The following is a 7464-nucleotide window of genomic DNA, read 5'->3' as shown; positions in this document are numbered from 1 at the left end:
TGAGTCCACTCCACGAATCCATAAAAACAGCAGGAAAGAGCTTTCCTCACTTCCCTGCATCTTGGCACAAAAGATCTTCCCACAGTCTCCAGCAGCGCATTCCACCTGCTAAAACCTTAGTCTCTCTGAAGCCTCTCTCTATGCCCAGATCTTACACCCAATGCGTTCCTCTTTGGGGCACCAAACCACAGACCCAGGACTCCAAGATTTTCACAAAAGTGAACATAAACATTCCACTTTCCCAAGTGTTCATGTTTAGGGGAGGGGAGTTTGCCAGTTATCCAGGAGCTGCAGAGAAGTGGGAGAACCTCCACCCCAGGGCCCAGGAGCCTCACTATGTGAGGATGAGCTTCACGGCCAGGCCTCCACCCACTCTTCCCACTCCTCTTCATTCTCTCCTAGCACTCTGGTCTCCCAGGAGAGAGGAGGAGGAGCAGCTCATACCACTTCTCCCAGGGTTCTGCGTTCTCGGGGTGCAGCCTGACAGGTGCAGGGCTGAGGAGGCCACAGCTCTGAGGGCACCTGGCAAACGATGACACCAAGAGAGACGACAGACCTTAGAAGAGAGTACTGTGATTTGCAAGTGGCTCTGGGAGGTCAGTGGCAGCAGCCACCACAGTGCCTACCTTCATGGGCATGCTGGCTGTCCCCAAACTTGGTTCTCCAGCTCAGGATCTTACAGGAGCAGTCCTCCCCACAGCAACCAGGCACGCTGGGACAAGAGTCATCAATTTCAAATTGCAGGCTTCTCTGAAGAACTGGTAGGTGCCATGATTGTGCCTGAAGACCATTAACATAACCTCCTTCATCTGTGTGCTGTCGGGCATGAGCTGCAGGCTCTGTAGAAATACATTCCCCCAGGCCTTTCCGCCACACCTCGCTTCCCATGCAGGACTTCATTCCCTGCACTCCACATCAAAGCAGAAGTCAGAAAAGGCAACAGAAGGTAACTGCATTCCCAAGCGACGAGGTACCAGGCTGGGTCTCTCTCTCTGTCCTTCCAGCCCCACTCCCTCTGCTCATACATGGTCTGCTCATACATCGCTTTTGGTCAGGTCCAAGGCCCACTCCATGGTGGCTGGCTGCAGTCCAGACCCTCGCCTATACTCAATGGTGACATTCAGTCCGGTTTCAATCAGATTTCCTGAATAGCAGGAAAGCCTCCAGAGGGTCTCCAAGCCTGTGGACAGCATCCCCTTTGGCACAAACAGCATCCATGGCTGTTGGCTCCCCCAACCACTTCTGTTTCTTCTCCTTGGCTTTGCTGGACTTTCTCCCCACAGCGGAGATGGCGACGCTCAGTGTCTCCCTTAAACATTTGCAGGCAGGCGCACACGACCTGCGGCTGTGGCTGCAGTGAAGACAAAATGGAGGGGTTCTGCACTGCGCTTGCGCCTCGCGGGCTCCCGGCCCCTTCTCACTGGGCCCTGGTGCCCACTCGCGCCCCCTCGCGGGCCATGTTGGTTAAACTAATGGATGCAGGATACAGAGGTCCTGCGGCTATAGAGGGCTGACTGGATGTAGAAGTTTATTATATAATTTTGTTTATAAATTATATGGATTTAATTATTTATAACTTTTTTTGTTTTGCAAGCCTATAGAATGATATATAATTATTGTAGTTTATCCTTATCTTTATTTCACGGAGAGGTAAGTGATGACCATGGAGTTACAGGCTTCATCAGTTTCTGGCGAGTACCAGGGAGCAGAGCCAGGATCTAAACTGAAGTCTGCCTTTTTCTGAAGCCAGAGTCCTCTTCTTTACACCAAGCCACTCTATAGAAAGAGCATGCTTGGCCGGGCGCGGTGGCTCAAGCCTGTAATCCCAGCACTTTGGGAGGCCGAGACGGGTGGATCACGAGGTCAGGAGATCGAGACCATCCTGGCTAACACGGTGAAACCCCGTCTCTACTAAAAAATACAAAAAAACCTAGCCGGGCGATGCGGCGGGCGCCTGTAGTCCCAGCTACTGGGAAGGCTGAGGCAGGAGAATGGCCTAAACCCAGGAGGCGGAGCTTGCAGTGAGCCGAGATCCCGCCACTGCACTCCAGCCTGGGCGACAGAGCGAGACTCTGTCTCATAAAAAAAAAAAAAAAAAAGAAAGAGCATTCTCAGGACAGAAGCAGTGGCTCACGCCTGTAATCCCAGCACCCAGGAGGTGGAAGTAGAATAGCTTGAACCAGGGAGATGAAGGTTGCAGTGAACCGGGATCGTGCCACTGCACCAGGATCGCACAACTGCACTCCAGCCTGAGCAATAGCGACTCCGTCTCAAAAAAAAAAAATTAAAATAAAAAATATAGAGAGCATTCTCAGAGAAGCTCAGTTCCAACCTTCAACCTCAGGTTTTTTTTTAATCACTTTATGTTTTTTATTTAGGGAATGTGTATTGAAGAAAAAATAAGAGAGTCTGGCTAAAGAGATGAAGAGCTTATAAGGGCGTGTCTCAATTTAAACAAGAGTAGCATTGGCAATTGCTGTCCTTATGAGCAGCCGACAAGGCGGAATTGGAATGGTGTTGCTCCTGACTACCTCTACTCCACGCTAGGCTTAGGGGCTGGAGTCACCCAAGCCCTCAGGGTAAGAAAACTCCAATTTGGAACCTAGGACCTGACGACTGGGAACATTTAAACCATCGGTTCCTGCCTTAATCTTATCCCTTCTGCCTCCTCGTGACACCATTTTTGTTCCCCTAACAACTCAGGGCTTTTGTAAACTCTGAGGCAATTCTTACCCCAAGCAGAATTTTGAAAGCCTTTTTCCAATATCATGGTGCTCAACAACAAGTTCACTTTGCTGTCACCACAGCCCAGCACATGTTCCCAAAGTATGAAAGCTGTCTTGTTTGTGATTGAGACCCTGCCAGGCACCCCGGCACGTCTGGAATCGGTTCCTTCCAGTGGGTTCTTGGTCTCACTGACTTCAAGAATGAAGCTGCAGACCCTCACAGTGAGTGTTACAGTTCTTAAAGATGGTGTGTCTGGAGTTTGTTCCTTCAGATGTTCAGATGTGTCCAGAGTTTCTTCCTTCTGGTGGGTTCGTGGTCTTGCTTGACTTCAGGAGTGAAGCTGCAGACCTTCGCAGTGAGTGTTACAGCTCTTAAAGGTGGTGCACCTAGAGTTGTTGCTTCCTTCTGGTGGGTTTGTGGTCTCGCTGACTTCAGGAGTAAAGCCACAGACCTTTGCAGTGAGTGTTACAGCTCTTAAAGGTGGCGCATCCAGAGTTGTTTGTTCCTCCTGGTGGTTCATGGTCTCCCTGACTTCAGGAGTGAAGCTGCAGATGTTCGCAGTGAGTGTTACAGCTCATAAAGGTAGTGCGGACCCAAAGAGTGAGCAGCAGCAAGATTTATTGTGAAGAGCGAAAGAACAAAGCTTCCACAGCATGGAAGAAGACCCAAGCAGGTCTCCACTCGGAGTGGCCAGCTTTTATTCCCTTATTTGGCCCCATCCATGTCCTGCTGATTGGTCCATTTAACAGAGTGCTGATTGGTCCGTTTTTACAGAGTGCTGATTGGTGCATTTACAATCCTTTAGCTAGACATAAAAGTTCTCCCAAGTCCCCACCCAACCCAGAAGCCCAGCCGGCTTCACCTCTCAATCCCCCCTCTAAACAGGACACCCCAACTGCTGTTTGGAATTGGACAATGACCGCTTTAGCTACTTCCTGCTGGATAGGGGCAAAGAAGGGGCCCTGCAGTTGTAGTGTCCTCCAGAGGGCAACTCTCTAGGCCAGTGAAAGGGCCAGTGGGTCTGTCCAGGGGTCCTCAGTAGAAGTTGTGAGTTGAGCTCATTTTGGGTTCCATTTGTAAGACCATCTGTAGCTTGATGGCCTCAATTTTAGAGGAAACAAATTTGGCGAGGAGGTTAAAAATATAGGGCCCAACGGCAAGTAATAGCAAGATGGCTGCCATGGACCTAGAAAGCAGAGAAGCCACGTTGCCCAACTCCAGAGGTTGGTATAAGAGTTTGCAAGGCATTGTCTGATTTCAGTAGCCTTTTCCTGTAAACACTGGGCAGCATCTTGTACTATCCCTGACTGTTCAGTGTAAAAACAACACTCTTCCCCTAAGAAGGTGCAGAGTCCTCCTTTCTCAGCAGTGAGGAGGTCTACGCCTCAGTGGTTTTGGAGAGTGACGGCTGCCAAAGAGTCTATTTGGGATTGTAGAGTAAGGATAGATTTTGTTATTTCTTGCAAATTGTCTGAGAAATCCTTTGAGAGTGTGTGGTAGTAGGATAATGAAGTAGATAAACTGGCTATTCCGGTTCTGGTAGCAATAGCCATTCCTAATCCTATAAGTAGGGGTATTAGTTGTATGGCTCTGTGCTGATGGACTTGAGCTTTGAGAGGCACTGATAGAGTCTGATTTCCTGTGGCAATGTTAATGTTGGGACTTAGAAAGACTAAGGTGCAGGTGCCTGTCCAGTTAGTGGGGAGGCAGATATATGTCAACATTCCACATAAGAAGAATATATCTTGGCTGGGTAGACAGAACTGGTTGTATATGTTTAAAAGGTGTGTGAGTTTGTTGTTTTCATTTTCCCATACTCTTAGAGTACTTGCCAAGGTAGCTCCAGCGAGCAGCTGGAAAGGCGTGTTGGAAGCAAATGAGTGGCTCCCTGTGTTCCATTTTCCCATGGGAGAAAAAAAATTTTGTATCTACTAGGAACCATTTGAGAGAGCGACTGAAAGAGGGGATGAGAAGGCATTCACTGGTGGTGGGGGCGCTGCTGCAAGGGGGTCCAGGGGTGAATGGTCATGCCGGGAGTATGTTTGCCATTACAAAACCTGGACTGTTTGTTAAGCAGAGAGGAGGTGATGATTTTGGGGGGCCCTGAGAAGTGGACAAGCCATCTGAATGGAGCTGTTTGGGTGACTCGGAAGTTACTATGATCAGTTGGGGCTTGAAATTGTAGGGAGTAATTACACTGATGGGGTAGTAGGTGCCCCGGGGCAGGCCTGATAACAGGTTGCATTGGAAGCATAAAGGGGCTTGGAAAGTTATGATGGTATTTGTAGTTACAGGGCCATGTATGGGCTTTTCATTGCTTGTGTAATAGGTGAGGTTGGAAATTAAGAATGTAAAAGTTGGATTGCACGTCCTGTTAGGGTATTCTTGGTCCTATCAGAGATGGGGAAGTTGGCTAATGACTGCATATTTAGATGTCGGAAAGGGTCTTTTCCTTCATAATGAGGGTGGTAGGTTAAGTTGGTAAAGACCCAGTTTTTTGTGAGAATGGGAGTGGCAACATAAAGAAGTTGATCGAGAGATACAAAGCCAACAGTCATTTGCCAAGGAAGGAATGGACTAGTTTAACAGAGAGTGGGTTAAGTTGAGAGTCTTGTAGAGGTAATTAGGAGCTAGTGGAAGGGGAGGGATGATTTTATAAGGTATCCAAGGAAGCAGGAGGGATAGGCAAAGAGTAAATAGGAAGGTTAAAGCGGGTGCTCTGGACGACAAGATCATTTTATCCAGTCTGAGTTAAAGGTAGGGGTAAATTGCTGTCAGAAGGAAGGAAGATAGAAAGAAGATTGATGTGATTAGGATTTTCGTCCCAGCAGGAGCTACAGTATATAGTCCTATCGCAAAGAGTATGGTTAGTATGCTACTTAATCATATGATGAAGTAGCAAAAGGATTCCATTAGAGGGGTAAGGAGAGGTGTTAAAGATTTTGTAAGTTTTCACTTATCTTTTTTAAGGAGGAAGGGGTTTTTCTTCAGGATCATTGGTAGGAGCCTTTTTAGTCTGGGATGTTTCCTTCCATAATAGGAGATGCGAGTCCTCCAGTGGTTCACAGGTGTATCAAGGCTGGTCTGGCTGATCTTGGGACTCCTGAGCTGACGGTCCTGCAGGTTCCTCAGGGGGTGTTCAAAGTTTAACTCAGGTGTGATGAGTCCAAGATTCCACTCTTGCCACCTTAACTGCAGTGGGAGTAGAGAGGATTACCGAGTATGGTTCTTCCCACAAAGAATCCATAGATGGTGAGGTACAGGGGAGAGATTTGACCAACACTAGATCTCCTGGTGGAAACAACTCTGTTCCCTTTTCTCTGTGACATCCTTCAGGTAGGTTTTTAAGGTTTCATTGATATTTTGCCAAAGAAGTTATATCTTTGACCAAGTTGGCCATTTCCTGATCAAGTAAGAGGTCATTTGTGAGAAAAGTCGTCCATACAGCATTTCATGTGGACTAAGCCCCATTTTGTGAGGAGAATTTCAGATGGACTGAGCCCCATTTTGTGAGGAGATTCTCAACAAGGCCATGGGCGAAAGAGTAGGCCATGGGAGATGAGTTTCTTGTGTAAGTTTCCTTAAGTGCCTCTTGAGTGTTTCATTTGCCTTCTTGACCTTCCCTGAGGATTGTGGCCTTCAGGTGCAGTGAAGGTGATATTGTATCCCTAGCACCCTGGAAATTCCGAGTTATCGTGGCTTCAAAAGCCAGACCACTGTTGCTCTGTAAGCTTTGGAGAAGCCCAAATGTAGGAATTATTTCATGAATTAGGACTTTAATCACTTCCTGAGCCTTCTCTGTCTTGCAGGGGAACGCTTCTATCCAATTTGTAAAGGTATCAGCACAGACCAACAAGTATTGAAATCCCTTTGACTTAGGCGTATGGGTGAAGTGTAACTGCCAGTCCTCTCCAGGATAGTGACCTACTCTTTGTCCCCCAAAGGGGCCTTACAACAGACCAAGGGATGATTCCTTTGGCACACCTCACAGGCTTTGACTACTTCTTGGATGGTCCGGAGGAGATTTGGCCCTGTAAATAGGGATTTGGCCATTTGATGAGTGTTTTCCATACCCATATGAAAAGTTTGGTGGAGGGTTTTAAGTATTTTCCACTGGTTGGCTTCAGATATAAGTACCTTTCCTTCTTCTGTCATTAACCACCCCAAGGGGAGAAAACTATGCCCCCCATGAAAGTCCCCATTCTGTTTCAGTCGGGGAATACTGGAGCTTAATCTCTTGGAGGGGGTTTTCCATACCAAGGGTCCTTCCATAGGTATTTCTCATGGGAGTTTCCACCTGGCAGCAATTTTGGCCTCAGCATCTGCCCGACAGTTTCCTTCTGCTTTTTCTCCTTCACCTTTCTGATGGCTTTGGCAGTGTAAGACTGCCACCTCCTTGGGTTTTTGCACTGCATGTAATAACTCCATAATTTCCTTGTGGTATTTAATGGGGATTCCCCCAGAGGTTAGGAACTCCCTTTCTTTCCATATTGCAGTGTGGGCATGTAGGATTAGATAAGCATACTTGCTATCTGTATACACATTTATTCTTTTTCCCTTTCCCAGTTCTAAGGCTTGGGTAAGTGCCACTAGTTCTGCTAACTGGGTGCTGGTCCCAGGGGGAAGAGGCTTACTTTCAAGTAAGGTTACATCACTAACTATGGCATAAGCTGCCCTTCGTATCCCATTCTTCACAAATGAACTTCCATTGGTATATAGGTTAAGGTCAGGATTAAC

The 7464-nt window shown here is 47.5% G+C and overlaps 1 pseudogene; it reads right to left on the bottom strand.

The window, feature by feature from the left end:
- Positions 1 to 597: 597 nt before the first annotated feature.
- LOC105526785 lies at positions 598 to 1459 on the bottom strand (annotated as a pseudogene).
- Positions 1460 to 7464: the final 6005 nt, after the last annotated feature.

The sequence above is a fragment of the Colobus angolensis genome, unplaced genomic scaffold (assembly GCF_000951035.1).
Source record: "Colobus angolensis palliatus isolate OR3802 unplaced genomic scaffold, Cang.pa_1.0 Scaffold6, whole genome shotgun sequence".
Lineage (NCBI taxonomy): Eukaryota > Metazoa > Chordata > Mammalia > Primates > Cercopithecidae > Colobus > Colobus angolensis.
Note: the sequence above shows the minus strand (reverse complement) of the source record. Positions and strands in the feature narration are given on the sequence as shown.